This window comes from Squalius cephalus (assembly GCF_949319135.1).
Source record: "Squalius cephalus genome assembly, chromosome: 16".
Classification (NCBI taxonomy): domain Eukaryota; kingdom Metazoa; phylum Chordata; class Actinopteri; order Cypriniformes; family Leuciscidae; genus Squalius; species Squalius cephalus.
The window spans coordinates 36,403,193-36,419,494 of record NC_137137.1 but is presented as its reverse complement, the minus strand read 5'-3'; positions in this window follow the sequence as shown (position 1 = coordinate 36,419,494).

The window sequence follows — 16,302 nt, the reverse complement described above, 5'->3', positions numbered from 1 at the left end:
TCTCCACAGAAGTAAACCAAATGGTAATAAGGGTTTAGAGATGCTTTGCTTACTGGGTGTGCACTGTTTCCCAGGGTCCTTCATCCAAACTTCCTCCTGTTCCTCGACAAAGAGTGAACTCCCTATGTCTATAACGCTAGTCAATGCAAATTCCCATTGTAAATTCATTCCTCACTTTGGGGATGTTTTGTCTTGGTCAAATGCTTAGAAGAAAGCATGCATTTGAAGAAAAATGCTTCAAGATTTAGTAGCCAGATCAGCCCGTAATACTGACTGTCCTCAGACACTCAGCATTATGTATTTTTCTAATGTCAGGTATGCATCTTTTACTCGTTATCTCTTTAGCATTTGATGTTATTGTATTGATTATCTTTGAATTGATTATGTAATTTGCATGATACATTTACCTGACTAATAATACATTGTTACATTTGGATTTATTCTGACTTACTGTGAAATGATTAACTCTAGTAGATTACGTTAAGTCCATAACACCACAGTTCTGCGCTCAGGTTAGTAAGCGGACTGGAATCCAGCTTGGGTGGAGCAGAGGAGCACACCGACTGAAGCTTTAGAGATCCGACTAACACATCGGCATTAGTCAATGTATACTTAGACTGTAGAGGCTAATAATGGGTTTTCTGTTTAGAACGACAGAGTGTTGTTAGACCAATCTAAATAGTGTGAGCCTCAACCACTGATTATTGTATAGTATTATTCTAACTAAGTGTACAACGGAAATCACAGCATGATTATACAGAGTTACCATTAGTTGGAGTTACAGTAAGTTGGTCAGCTTGGTTCTATGGTAAGGGTCGTGACCTCTGGTTAGATATAATCTTACCTTAATTAAGTGTGTTCAGATTTATGGGGACTGAATCATATATTCTAGAATGAGCAAAGTGGAGTACGGCCATCTAGGATATTAGTCTATCGCCTCTGTCTAATGGCCGAGACTGACGAGCTTGTGATTATGAGATCGTATACCCGGCCGGTGTGAGACTCGAAGTGTTACAGGAATCCGGATGAACGGGTGTAATTTCAATAAAGCGGTAAATAGAATAATCAAACATTCACCTAAATTTAATGATTAACAAACATCAAGTAAACCTTTTTATTTTTGGAGTCAGATGAAACAAAGATGTATTTAAATTAATTAGCTGAACGCAGTAAAGACAGTAACACGCAGTAAACCTTCACCCGCTTATCAGAAGCTGTCGTTGGACTGATTGGGCAGGGCCTTATAAAGTGGTGACCCCGACGTGATCTCACAACTCAGGCGTCTTTTCAGGGGAAAATACTGGGATTTTTCAACCAACAAGAGGTTTGATCTTCTCTTCCTTCAGTATTTGTGGTAAGTCAATTCTTTTTGTCTTTTTAGAAGTGTTGAAAAACAGACGCACCCCATATAAACACATTTATAATGGGTCGGTAATACCCAGTTAGACCGGAGACCTCAGAAATCCGGCTTGAGAATTAGACACAAACACATGTCAGGGACATGATAGCGGCAGCCTAGATGAGGTAAAGGAGGAAAGAAGTTGTGCAGCCATAAGAAATAAATAAGGGGTTACAGGGCAACACTGACCAACTCCTCTTGACTCTTGAAATCTAGGCGAGGTTCCTGATTCAAGGTTAATGGAACAGTTGCATTATTATAAAGAGTTCTTATAAATTTGCAGAATGGGTCACCAAACCCAAGCTTTTGGAGAGATAGAAAAATAAACTTGTGTTCGAGAGAGTAAAAAGCTTTGTAAAAATCTACAAAAAGAATAAAAATTCAATATTAACTAATTCACTTTAGTCTAATAAATCTATAAAAAGTCTGATATTGTTTGCTATGTGTCTTTTTGGCATGAATCCAGATTGAGGGCCCTATCTTGCACCCAGCGCAATTGACTTTGTACAGCGACGCATGTTTCATTCCTATTTTGCACCCGCGCAAAGCACGCTTTTCCCTCCACAGAAGCACGTCGCTAAACTAGGGAATGAACTTGCGCTCCCTGGGCGGTTCAGCGCAAAAAAGGAGGCGTGCTCCGGCGCAAACAATCCCTGGTGCTATTTTACTGTTCCATAAAACAATTGCGCCACTGGCCAGAAAAAACCTAGTCTAAAGTCAGTGGCGCGTTGCGCGTTGTTCATTATGCTATTTTAAGGGCGCATGCTTGACCATAATGTATAGCGTGCACAATGCGCATACACTTTGATTCTCTAATCTACACAGAAGCAGCAGTTTTCATTTTTGCAAATCATATTATTACAAACGATAGATAGATAGATAGATAGATAGACAATTTATTATAAAAGCATACATCTAGCTTACACATTTACCCAGATTATCATACGCCTGTTTAACCGAAGCTAATCTGGGTGTGTTTCTCCATCCCCAATGTCACTTCTCTGTGTTTTACGGCCCTGACGAGAGCGTCGGTCTCCTCGGCTGTGAACCGCTCCTGGCAAATCCGCCGTTATAATAGCAATACACCAAGGAAAAAGTGCGCCTGCTCTTAAAGGGAATGTGAGATGATGCTCTGATTGGTTTATTTCACGTTACGCCCAAACCACACCTATGAGTAATGAAGCGACTTCAGACCAACCCATTTTAGATTTGCGTCGGAGAGTCATTTATCCCGCCGGTATAATAGCAACAGCGCCGAGACCCGCCCACAGAGTTACTTGCGCTTTGCGCTTTGACACTTGCGTTTCAGATCGTTAAAATAGGGCCCAGAGTCTGTGTTTAATGACTGAAAGAAAAGGAAGGCTGAAGAAAAGTTTTTTTAAGAAATAATTCTTAAAAAGAATTATCTGTCAAAATGCCATTAAAGCTATAGTAGGTAATGTGGGAGAGCTAGCAAGATTTGAAAGTGGCACCTCTTCTAAGCTCCGCCCCCTCCTGTCAGTACTCCGTCCAAAGCTACGCCCCCACAAACATGAACGCGCATCCACAATTATAATGCAGAAACACTTGCGACTATGGCTGTGCAATATGTTCAAAATGTCATGTCCTAAAAGTCAGCTAAGCAGTAACGTTATGTACCTACGACCTGTAACGCAACTGGCTTACACCGACAGAGAAGCTAATGTTAGCATTGGGCTAATACTAGCTACAAAAGTAGCTACGTTGCCTAACGTATATCATGGAAATAACAAATCCCCCCGAAGCAAAACAAATAATTACCTGTCCAGCAGAAAGACCGCAACCTCAGCATCACTTTTCAGGCCCTTCAGCTCCCTCAATTGTCTCCACCATTCAAATGCTGCACCAATGGTGACGCGAGTTTGTCCTCTGGCTTTATCCAGTGCCTGTTTCGTTGCAGCCTTTTCTGCCTCCGATTTTCTTTTTTTTTGCCTTTTTATCAGGGCGAGCAGTTACCAGCAAAGCTGGCATTGGTAGATTTTGCTGCATTTTCTCTTCCATTGTGCCGCAAACTCCTGCTTACTCGGTGTAGTGAGCCATATAAATTGTCTCTGAGTGAGCTGAATGTTTCCGGGAACGGTGACATGTGATGAGTGCACGCAGGGCAGCGCACGCAGTGGGGCTCGGGCACGAGACATGAAGGCATCTGATTGGTTCTTTACATTCGCACCGAATGGCAGTGATTGGTCAGAGTTTTTACTGTCCTGCAGCTGCTACAGAGGTCTGATTTTTTTCATTCCTTTTTCTGAACACATAATGTATTGACTACTCTCAGGATGGAAGGACCATTTCACCCAGTATAAAAAAAAGTGTTTCTGAACAGGATTACCTACCATAGCTTTAATTTGCTGCGAACTAATAGTAAGATTCCTAGAGATGTGTTTTTCCATTTTTAAAAAATAATCAGAGCTCTGTTCTCCTTGTTCAAGCCGTTTCCTTCTCGAACAAACACATTTTTGGCTTGGGCTTGGGCTTGATTGGCACCATTTATTTTCAAGCATGTTAATGGCATATTTTTATGAATGAAGACCAGTATCACAGCTACTTATGTCTCGATGAAAATTTATTTTTCCAAAATTTGAAACATTAGGCTTAAAAAAATATAACAACTTTTAATTTAAGTGAACTTAAAACAATCATCACTTAAACCCATAATAAATGTAATATTTACCTGTACCTACCTGTCTAACCGATGTGAATTATAAAGAAATTGAATACGTTTATAAAACAGTCCGCACTGCATAAATTATAAACGAAAAATAGATTAATCCTTAAGCGTTGAGCAGTTAGTAATTTTCTGTTCCCATTGTTCTTTGGTTAACTTTACTAACAGAGAGAATTGCTGTCACTTTAATACCCGCCACTGCTGACAGGATCTTACGCATCTCATTCTCAACTCTTTACGAACTATTTAAGATTGTATTTAACTCACTTGACTGTTCTTGTGAAGATACTCGACAAAACTGACATTTTGGCATAAATGTGTGTGTTATGGTTCGTACAAGCGCGAAAGAGAACTCGATGGCGCGCTGTCGACTGCGATACTGGCGCGCGTCTTTCTGTGTGTGTGTGTGTGTGTGTGTGTGTGTTTCAGGAGGACATTCATTCACTAACAGCGCGTTCTCTTTTGTCTTCTCGCGCATTAATAGTTTAAAACATTTGCGTGAAGGAGAGCATGATCATATAAGTTAACCCAAAGGATGACAGAAAGAAGTAGAACGGACGCTGCGATAAATATTTTAACATGTTAAAGCTGGACAAAGATTAATCGCATGCGTTTACGTTGACAGCACTAACATTAGGCTAGGCTACTTGTCATACATTGCTGACAGAAAATGCTGCGGTTTAAAGTGGACTCGTTTTCATGGTAGGCCTACACAGAATGTTTTTTTTTTTTTTGTAGCCAAGATAAATATTTAGCCAAGTCTGAAGTTACCAAGCATCAGTATATGTTAACGTTAGCTCAGTTATCAACAGGTGTAGACAGAAAATATGATTATCCTGACCTGAGCTAATTTACTGAACCAACTCACATCTCCTTTCTTTCTTTTCATCCATGATGACATTAAAGTCACGTAACGTTACCTGTTGTTGTTTCTGCCGTTTCATCGCTGTCTGTGCTGCAACCGCAAAGTTACTCGCTCATTAGAACATTCAGTGAGCTACTTTACACAGGCTCGGTCCTGCTCCTCCGTGGCAATGACGGCGTGCGGTTAAACATCATAACAAACAAATTTGAGTGGGGGTGGGGGGGGACAACGGGATTTTGGAAAGTGTCCCCATAGGAAATTACGCCCGTGGGTAGGACATCATCCCCAAGCTTCATGAACTAGCGCTCCTTTGCCCGACAACGCTAACGTGACGTATAAATCTCAATCACACTGTGTTGCCAGGCCCCGCCCTGCTCTGCTTCTGATAGGCTTGTAACGTTAGTAAGAGCTGCGTTCCTTTCATATGATTGGTAGGTGAAATCAATTGACTCGAAAATATTGAACCGCATGCAAGTTTCAAATTTTTTTTTCTTTTTTTTCTTCCTCCCAGCCGCACGCCGGATATCCGGCACGGTGCCGGAATACTTTAAGCCCTGTATAATTAATTTAATAATCTTGCATTATAATAATCACAGCTTCAGAGTAGTTCCTGTCAGTCGCCTGTAGTTCCCGCTGTGTCCACAGGGGGCGTGAGAGAGTAATCAGTGTGTTATTACTGTCATCACTCCTCACACACACCAGGAGGCGCTGAAGAGCAGATTATCTTTCAGTTGTCCCGTGATGAACAGAATTAAATAAACTTATGTTTTTTTTTCCAATTGCTAACACACAATTTTGCAAACTAGGCTGGTTTTATCAAAATACTTTTCACAATTCACAAAACCACACACCCAAACTGCAAAATACCCAATATATCCTGCAGAATGTTATTATACCATATTACCAGATTTTTGTCTAACCAACTACACACTGTTGGGCGTAATGAAGAGCACTCTCATCTTTAGTATGCTTTGCCATAATACTAAAACAGTTCAAATTGTAGAAAATTCTTCAGATTGTTCACATGCACAGAAATATTTGCAGACACACACATGCTGTTGAAACATTATTATTATTTTATTTTTTTTCACCAAACAAGTCAGTGCAACATATGCACAGCTGAAATATTTACACTGGACTGAACACAAATATGCTCACAAAAAAAACAGTAAACTGAAAAAGATTGAACTGTTAATAATTAACCATTGAGGTGTTTGGTCAGGTGACACATGTATCGGCCAATCAGCTCATGGAGTGTCATTTTGAATGGCAGTGTTTTGAAATGGCAGACATGTGACTTTATGTCAGATTGTTGTGTCTTATGCAGAGAACTGTGTTCAGTGTGTTTAAAAAGTGCCATTTTGAAATGCAAAATGTGTGTAAAGCAGAAAATGTGTTTAGTACGGTGGCCGAGAGAGCTCAACGCGCTGCAACTGAAGAAAACACATGCAAATAGAAAAACATCTGCAAATTAAGAAAACATCTTCATCAGTTTCACAACACATGTGTGCTCCAAATACTCACAACACAAACAAATACAGAAACGCGCTGCAAATAGGACAGAACACAACGGAAATGTTTCCGGGGAACCCAGTAAGTGACGGACCCGGCTGGGACGTGCTTACAGCTGTCTACTTTTATTTTATTTATTTTTTTGCAAAACATACAGAGATGACACGTGTATGACATACAACTTTGTATACAATATACAAAATGTATTTACAATATGTTCAATGTCATAAGAATACTAAAAAGAACAATGAGCTGAAGACTAAAATAAATAAATAAATAAATAAAGATAGAGAAAAAGAACGAGGAAAAGACATTAATCTATACATCAGTTACATTGAACACATTTTGTCATGTTATGTTATAATAAGTTTCATAAGAAATGTTAGAATGCAGCTAGGGTCCAAATATGAGACGGCAAGTTTTAAAGTTGAGACACTCACACACAGATATAACGCATATTTTAAAAACTTTGTTGTATAAAATGTATATTTATTTGCAACAGTTATGTTAACAGCAATAATACTATATTTCTGGTAAGAACAGCTATTCAGCTGATGGACACGCACTGCGTTGTCATGGGAACATCCCAGGTGAAAATAATGAGGAAATTACGTTGTCTTTCGTTGCTTAGACATTCTCTGGTTGCTCCCTTCATCAACATGGCACACAAGTGCCCCGCTCCCTCCAAAGTGCCCAATTCAAGGGCTCTGCCGTCTGCCCTTTTAAGAGAGTAGGGAATAGGTAATGCTCACGAGCAATAAGCACGTCCCAATCGTCCGTCCGTCACTTATTTGGGTTCCCCGGAAACATTTCCGTTGTGTTCTGTCCTATTTGCAGCGCGTTTCTGTATTTGGTTGTGTTGTGAGTATTTGGAGCACACATGTGTTGTGAAACTGATGAAGATGTTTTCTTAATTTGCGGGTGTTTTTTCTATTTGCATGTGTTTTCTTCAGTTGCAGCGCGCTGAGCTCTCTCGGCCACCGTAGTTTAGACCTTTGGAGACGTGAGAAGAGGTTTTGCTCTCTGTGTGTCAGTTTAAATAATTGTGCTGTTCATGTAATTTTACTGGCAATTTCCACCAAATGCAGAACAGCTGCGGATCCGCTCCGGACAGCGGCGGAGTCAATAGGTTTCCATTAAAGTCAATGTGTGTATTTTCACTGACTGCGGAACGGCTGCGTTCTGACTCCGGCGATCCGCAGCCCTCCAGATACGATGCAGAGCTTCTATTTTTGCCGGACGCCGGAGAGCTCCGCAGCACTTTACAGGGCAGAGAAGTTGAGCACAGAAACAAAATAAAAGATCTGGCTAATTTTCTAAATAAAATACACCATGCAGATAATATTTCCCTGCACTACACCTTGAAAACGTCATAATGGGCGGAGACAGGCCTGTTGAAGGGGAGATTTTTTCAGACACCAGTTAACCCTGTTGACACCATGGATGAGGAGATGCTGATTCTGGAAGTTCAAAATCACCTCATCATTTATTACCCGTCGCATCCTTTTTATAAGGACAACCTTAAAAAGGATATGGCGTGGAAAACAGTAGCAGGAGTAATGGGTGTGGATAGTAAGTTACTAAATTTGTCCAAGAAATGCAGATAGAAAGCAAATAGTTTATTCATGTAGGCTACTTGTAATGAGGAATTCTCTAGCTATACATGTTGAAAACCCATGAAAACTTTGAAATAAGAAGCCATTGCAGGGTTGTTTGATTTGCATGAAGAACTTTATTAACATGTATTAGGTTATGTAATGAAGTAAGTTAAATTTGAGTTAAGTTATAAATATATATATTTATAAGATTTTTATAAGATATTTATATATATATATATATATATATATATATATATATATATATATATATATATATATATATATATATATATTAAGATATATATATGTAATTTAGACATTTATTTAATACTGTGTTTAACATTTGTTACAGTGAAAAAAAATAACAGTTAAATCTTTGCTGTGTACTGTTTAAGTTAAGTCTATTGTGGGTGGCTGATTCACACTGCCAAATGAGGGGGCTGGCAAGGAGTGGCCAAACCAATGATTATTCAAACTTTATTTTCAATACAAATCACTCACAATTCACAGAACTTAACATTATTATAATATAATACTTCACACCAGAAAAAAAAAAAAAAAAACACTAAACGCATACACACAATACAAATTTACAGGGTTTCAGTCAACAGTAATGACAACACCATTTTTCACACCATTTTGTCCTGCCAGGGGGAGGTGAAGAAAGTGGCAAAGCGCTCCCTAACAGCACAGGCTTCTCTTGATGCCCTGTTTCCCCCCATGTTTCTCACTGGCGCCATGTGTCTCCCCAGCTCCGCTGCCTCTTCCAGCAGCCGTACATTTTCACTTGGGGCAAGGAGGAAATTGTGCAGGATGCATGCTGCCACCACAAGTGTGTCCACATTTTTGGGGTGCAGGTTAATCCTGTGATGAAAAATCCTCTAACGCAGTGTTACTCATTGCGCGGCTCGCGAGCCGCATGCGGCTCGCCAAGCTTTAATTTGTGGCTCGCATGGCGGTAAATATAATACGTTGATATGATAATGCATTCACTAGAGATATTTCATAAAACCATTAATAACAAGTAGGGCTTTAACATAACCCTTTAAAAACTAAAAGTGTCAGCTCTATTACAAATAATTTCGATCGGATTGAAAGGGGTGGTTTATCGAGAGAACGTGAAAAAACTTGATCGACTGAAAAGCGAAACTGAAAGGACGACGTATGACGCGCTGAACGAGCTGTTCTCCTGATGAATAAAGTGTCATATAAATGAGTGTCCTTTCATTCTATAATTCTCCTTTCACTCAGCATCTGTGAAGTGAAGCAGGACAACGGCTCACCAGTCCTTGTTTCAGATTATCATACAGACGACTTTGGGCATTTTTACTGCGTGATAAATACAAACAGCACGGCACAACGGTTCATATGTTCATATTCCGATTTGAATCTTTTGACTTATAAACACACATCAACCCGATCATGTATCACATCACGATGTTTAGCGTTCATGTAAACTACAATACATTCAGATTCATCAATCGGAATGAATTCAGTCCGACTGAAACAAAAGTTGTGCATGTAAATATCCAGTCTCTGCAGAGATGCCAGTTATATGGCGGTCTTTCCAGCTCTTAACGCTGCATGTGCTCTTGGTTGGTTAGATAGGCCTACAAGATGGGCTAATGTAGAAAAAAATAACTTAAGGTCATTCTGGGATGAATATTTTCTGGAAATCCCTTTATTTTTTCTTTTTTTTTTTTCATTAAAGGAAATCATCTTGTCTCAGTTACAAATTTGACTGATAAATCATAAATAATGTTTTTTTTTTCCACCCTTTTGTATTTATTGCATTGCATATTGTATTGTTCAGGGGTGACAGCTTGATAAGCAGACATGGTATTTATGACTGGATGTAACTTTTTATACTTTGCGGTAAAATGGCTCTCCTACTGACTTTGTCCTATCAGTGCGGCTCGCATGAAAAAAATAGTGAAGACCACTGCTCTAACGTGATGCCGAAGGCATTTTCAACTACCATCCTTGCTCTCGAGAGTCTGTAGTTGAAAATCCTCTTCCTGTGGATGAGGTTCTGCCCTGGGTAGGGTCTCATTAGGTATGGCTTCAGAGGGAATGCTGCGTCACCCACCATGACATGTGGGACATCCCCAAGGTGAGCAGCACCAGGCAGAGAGGTACTAGGAGGAACGTGTAGAGCAGGCCTATTCAAATAGCGGCCCGGGGGCAAATTTGGCCCGATTGAAATTTATTCTGGCCCGCGGCAGATTAATTTTTTTTTTAAACATTTTTTTAAGTCTAAAAAATAAAAAAGTCCAAAAAAAAAAAAAAAAAAAAAATCTACGAATCTGCCGCGGCGCACAGACAAGCGTACAGGCAAAGATTCTAGAGCGGAGCAGGTCGTCTCCATGGTGACAAACACTCATTCTCGCTGATTCGATGTTCTCACGCTGCCTGTTGTATGACACATGCATCTAACATGCCGTTGTCCGAGCCAAACCGCAAAGTTGACAGAGAAAATCGTAAGTTTCAGAGTGAATGGACAGAGAAGTACTTATTTACTGTGCTAACTACGGCAAGCAAGCGAGGGACCAATAAGTTAGACCTGTGTGTGTTTACTGTGCAACGAATCAGTGGCTGTGGCCAAAGAATATAATGTGAAGAGACATTTTACTACAAAACATTCGTCTTTTTCTGCGCAATACCAAGAGGGCTCAGTGGAGAGACAACGTAGAATAGACAGACTGGTAACTTCTGTCGCCCACTGAGTCACATAACAGTTACTCTCACTGATAAATAAGGTAAACTAAATGAGGAAAAAAATATTCTTGTTATTAGTTAGTTTTCATCTAGAGTATGTTTACAGCACATAGTTAGCAGATTTGTACTTACTGTACACTTGAAATGTTTTTTTCTAGTTTTAAAATGTGTACTCACTGTCTGAAAGATATACTTCAGGGATATTTGAATGTTGTTATTTCCCCAGATAAGATTTGATACTTGAAACTGCAGTTGCAGTTTTGCACTTATGACAGCTTTATTTTGATTGTTTGATTTATATATATATATATATATATATATATATATATATATATATATATATATATATATATAAGCTATTACTTATGTTTACTGTTTTAAGGGTAAAAGCTGTGTATATGTCTCAGTATTTGCAGTTTTGCACTTTGTTGTAGGCCTAATCAATACAAGTTGAATGTGTTGAAATAATAAAGAAAACCAAAAGAATAATGTACCTTATTTTATTTCATATATTATGTACCTTAGTATATAGTATATTTTAATTTCCTTTAGCTCAGGTGTCACCAACCCTGCTCCTGGAGGGCTACAGTCCTGCAGATTTCAGCTCCAACCCCAATCAAACACACCTGGACCAGCTAATCAAGCTGTTCAGGGTTGCTTGATAATTACAGGCAGGTGTGTTGGAACAGGGTTGGACCTAAAGTCTGCAGGACAGTAGCCCTCCAGGAGCAGGGTTGGTGACACCTGCTTTAGCTGATATCAATTTGTCCGTCCGGCCCTCATCAATTTTGGAATTTCCTAGTTTGGCCCCCCTGCAAATGTATTTGAATAGCCCTGGTGTAGAGTGTTGTTCTCCATTTCCCTCCCCAAATCTGAACCTGCATACACCCCACCATCAGAGGTTCTTCCAAAGTCCCCCACCTGTATGCACCTGAACCGGTAGTCTGCATCAACGAGCGCCAAAAGCACGATGGAGAAAGTCTTTTTGTAATTAAAGTACTGACTACCGGACAGGGGTGGTGCTTGAATCACAATGTGTTTTCCATCAAGTGCTCCCAGGCAATTTGGGAAGTTCCATTTATCCCAGAAGTGTTGTGCTACCTCCTTCCATGAGTCTGCAGTCGGCCGGGGCAAAAATGACTGCATCATGAGCTTTTCAATGGCAGCACACACCATATGCACAGAGTTCATCACTGTTGTGTGGCCAAGGCGGTAGTTTTTTGTGTGTGCGTGTTACTGATGTTGGACTGAATATTATTGCTTGTAATTGTCTTTGGTTTCATGTAATTGTCCAATTGACTTACCTACTGTGGATTCAACCTTTGTTTTTCTTATGTGATACCTTTTCACCATGAATTTCTTATGTATTATGGGTTCCAATTGTGTAATGAGATAAATGTGATGTGCTTATTGAGATAGCTATAACATGTCTGAGCTATGATGTGTTTTTGGTCTGGGGTGATGGTGTAAGCTGCCTAGTAACTCAATTATTTTGAGCATTTGTTTTTGTCTGTTTGGTTGTTTTTTTTTTATGTTGTATTATTTATATGTGTATTTGGACCCTCTTGAAATGAGATGTTGCATCTCAAGGGGCTATCCATTAATAAATTGAAATTGAATTAAATTGAAATATTTCTTATAATACCAAAGTGAGACAGACTAGTGCAAATATTACAAATAGGTCGTTGTCTTTCCTCCAAGCCACGCTGGTGGAGTTTTTCGCCCCGTAAATAGTTATTTTCAGACCGCAATTTAATAAGTTGAGCTGTCTGCACCTTGCTCCCTGAAACAATTATTAAACTAATATTAGCACAAGTTTTGCCTCAAACCACCTGACAAATGGAGTTAAGATGAAGTTTATAAGAAAAAAAAAACTTGTGGCTTTTACCTTTGGTTTCGCTAGCTATTTGAGTAAATGAAAACATAATACTTACATTTAAATGTGAATTTGCTGTCCACAACCGAACTCTCGGCTGCCAGTTTTTAAAATAAAAATGCTGTCGTCACTGGCGCGCAATGACTTATGGGGTAGGATAGGCCGCTAAGGATCCTTTTATATATCCTTCCTTTCACGGGGAAACGAAGGGTGCATTTGGCGTCGCTTTTGAATCAGGGTAGCCTTCGTCGCGCCGCGGTGACACAACCAGTCTTCGAATATGGCCTTCAAATACGGCCTCCGAAGGATCCAGCCTTCACATTGGGACACAGATATGGTGTTTGGAGCTGTTGTTGAGGCGAAAGGCACAATTATTAACATGATGATAACATGATGATCCACTACAGTTCACTTATAGGGCTAAGCGAGGGGTAGATGATGCCACTACTACCTTGTTAAATTTACTATTCAAACATCTTGAAGGTAGTAAAACACACGCAAGGATTTTATTTGTTGATTTTTCATCGGCTTTTAATACAATCCAACCACATATTTTAGTTGATAAGCTCTTAAAGAACTTTGACTTTGATTTTAATATTGTGGGATGGATTCTTGATTTTTTAACCGACAGAACTCAGAGAGTGAGGGTGAATGGTTGCTTGTCTGAGGAAATGTCATCATCCACTGGGTCTCCTCAGGGGTGTGTCCTCTCACCTCTCCTTTATATTCTTTATTCTGACGATTGCCGTAGCCAGCATGAAAATAGACATATTTTAAAATTTGCCGATGACTCTGCTATTGTCAGTCTCCTCTCCAATGAGGAAAGTGACCATGGTCCTGTTGTGGATGATTTTGCACTTTGGTGTGATAGGGCATTCCTTCAACTAAATGTTGAAAAGACAAAGGATATGCAGATTGATTTTAGGCGTAAGTCATCAACTCTACAGACCACTATTATAAATGGGAAGACGGTGGAATTCGTAGAAACATACAAGTATCTAGGCAGTTTGATCGACAATAAGTTAACCTTTACCTCTAACACTGAAATGCTTTGCAAAAGAGGCCAACAAAGACTGTTTTGTCTTCGCAAACTGTCAAAATTTCGTGTTGATAAGACTCTCATGACCCTTTTTTATAAATCATACATTGAGTCTGTTTTAACATTCTCATTAATTTGCTGGTATGGTAGTCTCACTGTCAAGGCCAAAACTGCCCTCTCCAATATAGTGAAGGTCAGTAGTAAAATTATAGGTGTTCAGCAGAGTAGCCTTTCTCTCCTGTATGATAGACAGGTAGTTAGGAAGGCCAACGCAGTTATCTCTGATAGCTCCCACCCCCTTCATTCTGAGTTCCAGATATTGCCTTCCGGGTTTCGGTACAGATTACCTCCAGTGAAGAATAACAGATATAAGCATTCATTTGTCCCGAGAGCCATCCTGTTTATAAATTCAGCCCGGAGGAGTAGACAGACTATAACTATAAAATAGTGATGGGGTTATTATTATTATAATATGTATAGTATTGCTTGTTTTTGATGATGTTGTTGCCGAAATGGGGATGGTTATGGAAATGTTGCTATACTATGAAATTGTCAGATGTTACTTTAACAAGGGCCTGTTACATTAAGTATTTCTTATGTGTTTTTGTCTTGTATTTGTGCATTCTGTGACTGTCCTGTGTTTATCTTGCTGCAAAACCAATTGCCCTATGAGGACAAATAAAGTCTAAAGTCTAAGTCTTAACATGATGATAAACAGCTGGCTGACTTTTCCATTTGTTGACATGACAGATTCAGATGGTAAATATCAAATATCAAGTTGGGTGTCCACCTCAGAGATTATCACCATATTTATAATGAAACCATGATATTTAAAAAATATGATATTAATCATATCATATAATAAAATATCATATTTATTTGTTACTACTGTAAAGCTTTATTAAATTACTATGGGATATCATTCAATGCTTTCAGAATGTTTTTGTTTCTGTACTTTTAAAATATATTTTTATATTAACAAATTTTATCATTATCAAAAACATTTTATTTTAGCTCAAGTTTTTGTAAAATAATGTGTGCCTTTTGCCCTATGTTAAATGGGGGCTTGTAAGCCCGTCTAAATCGGTCCAATGGCGCTTTCCGATAGAACGGGTGAAGGTCTCTGTGCGTTACTGGCAAAGTAATTTAGTTCCAATTAAACTTATCTGACTCCATTTGATCACAACCTCGAATTTAGATTAGAATGCCAATTGGTTATTTGTCATTTATATAATAGTTTAGCAGCACATTTGATTATTCTTTTCAACTCTTTACTTATATTATACCCGTTCATATTAGGAAGCTATGTTGCTGTGGGACTGTTTACACCTGGCCACTTCATGCGTGTTCTGTGATTGGATGGCTATCTGATGGTGAATAGACCAAGGGCTTCATTTATAAACGTTGCGTATGCACAAAAGAAGGCGTACGCCGCTCTCTACTCAACAATTGGTATTTATAAAAAGCACACTTGACGGGAAAATTTGCGTTCCTTCACGCAAACTCTGACCCAGGCGTACGCACAAAAACGGGTGAAATGAGAAATGGCGACACCGTTTGCAGATGGAAGAAATACGTGAAAGTGTGTGAAACTGTAGACCGTTGTGTAAAAGAAATTGGCAATACTGCCTCTCATAAATAACATGAAGACTTCACAAAGCAAGTCTTGCAATTAACAGCCTACACAAACACCCGTTTGATCGATCTGCAGTGTAAAACAAACAAAATCATACGAAGATTACAACAGAAATGCAAATTAACACATATTTGCAAAAAGAAAAGTGAAATATGTTCTGCAATAATATTGGGATGTTATGCAATTCATCCTCATAACACATCTGCAGCTTGACAGATGCAATCAAATGGATGGTAATAAAATGCCATGATGCCATCACAATGCGTAATGACGCACAATGGCTGATTTTGCGCTTCACGCTTGCGCGTGAGTGAAGTTACGTTTCTTGGTTTTCGTCTCTGTGTTTGCCATGATTTCGCAATCGATGTTGTGGGTGTTTCACGGACTATTTATGGGCAACTATGGGCGTGACATGAAGCCGCAAAAGCTGCGCTACATTTAGAACTGATTGTGATTTATTAAGGGAAAACTGCGTAGGATGTGCGTGCGCACGGTTTTATAAATCCGAATATTTCTGTGCGTACGCACGTCCTATGTTTCATCCGTACGCCACTTCTGACGCAAATCCTATGCAAAGTTTTATAAACGAGGCCCCAGGTGTAAACGCCCTCCAAAACGCATTCGAGACGGATTTGAATCCGATCGCTCAAACCACTTCAGGAGGTCATTCCAGACGAAACTGGAAAAGTGTAAATGCATCTGGTTGTTGAAACCGCATACGTCAGCGCTTCTCTCCTCCCAAACGGAAGTACGTCATGCGCTTTTAGCCGCACCAGAAGCAGAAACAAACATGAAACTCAGACACTTATTTCTTTATGGAGCGACGAAAGCGTGCAGCAAAAATTATCAAGAACTTTTAGGAACAAAGCAATATATGAAGACATATTGCAAAAAATGAGAGAACACGGTTACAGCAGAACATGGCAACAGCACCAAAGAAAAATAAAAAGTCTTCAAATAATTGACCGCAAAGCTA